Below are 1,362 nucleotides of genomic sequence, written 5' to 3' on the forward strand. Positions count from 1 at the left end.
CTCTCTCTCTCTCTCTCTCTCTTTGTTTTTGGTCAGCGTGTTCTGTGACTTAGCCTGCCCCTCCTGCTTTGTTCGATTTTGATATAGTCCTTATCTTTTTTTCTGGAGAGTTGTTGCCGTATTGGTCGTGGATCGCTCAAAAGCAACAACTCGACTAATACCATTCCTCTTTCACCCCCCTCCCTCCCTCTCCTCCATTTTCCACCATCATGAGCCGTCAGCACCTCTTTTACCACTTTGCAGCAACTTTTTATTTTGTAGGGTAAAGTGCGGGTGGTTGGCAGGTGCTCAGATGTGGTCATCTCCTCTTCTTTCCTAGTAAACATATATTGTCCACATCTGCCCTTTTTGTGTTTGTACTCCCTTGTAACACCTGTATTCTGCGACACATTTATATGACCTTATTGTGTTGCAAGTGCCGCAAAACTCTTACTAAAACTGAATTGTAGGGTAGAGTACCGGCGTCTGTGGTGTAGCGGCCAGACGTCTCATCATCGCATGCAGAAGGCCTGAGTTCGATTCCCGCGTGGGGAGAATTTTTTAGTAACTTGGTCTTTTTGTTGGGACGTTGTATCCCTTTCAGCACGGGTTTGCCCTTACATGTAAGTAAAACATTTGAAACAGTAAGAGTTCTGCGTAATCAATGGGGGGAATGAAGTAGCCTGCAGTGTGACCTCGGAGTGAGGCCGATATTCAATTTAAAAAACAACAACCCCAAAACATTAAAAAACAAAACTGGCAAAAAGGGCAACCGCATTATTATAATAAAAATGGCAGCTGCTGGCTCGATTGCTCCACGCACTTGTGTGTCAGTGTTGTCGCTACATACTCACACTGCCCGTGGCAATCGCACGACCTCTCCTTATCTCCCTTCCTTGTTCATGGGCTCCCGCGTTGTTCGTTGCTTGTGATACTGCACTTTATACAGGGTGCCCGAAGTAGATCGGATGGGATCGGACCGGGTCGTTTAATGGCGGCTTCAGTGTACACTACGAATAAACCCTTCCCTTGTGTCAAATTTGAGCGGAATAGAAAACTTTGTCCAGCGCACGATATTGTTGAACGCAAAACATACAGCCATAACCTCCGTCATACAACAGATCCAAGTAGCGACTGCCGCATATCGAAAAGGGTTCTTGAATCCTACAGACATGGGAAATGTGGATTGTTTTCTCGATCTATCAGTGCCAGTTTCTCCAAATCGACACGTTCTTTCTCCGCATTCCGCTCGCTCGCCTGTACACATCCGGTCGTTTGACTCACGACCTTGAACAACAAACATGTTTGTTTTTGAAGATCGTGATCGAATTCGGTCGAATTGTGTCACGATGAGGGTAGCGTTTGCCCCTTCATGGAGAACCC

At 46.2% G+C, this 1,362-nt stretch overlaps 1 protein-coding gene across 1 annotated transcript in view; it reads left to right on the forward strand.

The window, feature by feature from the left end:
* LOC101864101 (branched-chain-amino-acid aminotransferase, cytosolic) overlaps positions 1 to 1,362 on the forward strand; it is a gene marked incomplete in the record, with an annotated part of 54,959 nt that overhangs the window by 1,262 nt on the left and 52,335 nt on the right.

The sequence above is a fragment of the Aplysia californica genome, unplaced genomic scaffold (genome assembly GCF_000002075.1).
Source record: "Aplysia californica isolate F4 #8 unplaced genomic scaffold, AplCal3.0 scaffold00850, whole genome shotgun sequence".
In the NCBI taxonomy this organism is placed as follows: domain Eukaryota; kingdom Metazoa; phylum Mollusca; class Gastropoda; order Aplysiida; family Aplysiidae; genus Aplysia; species Aplysia californica.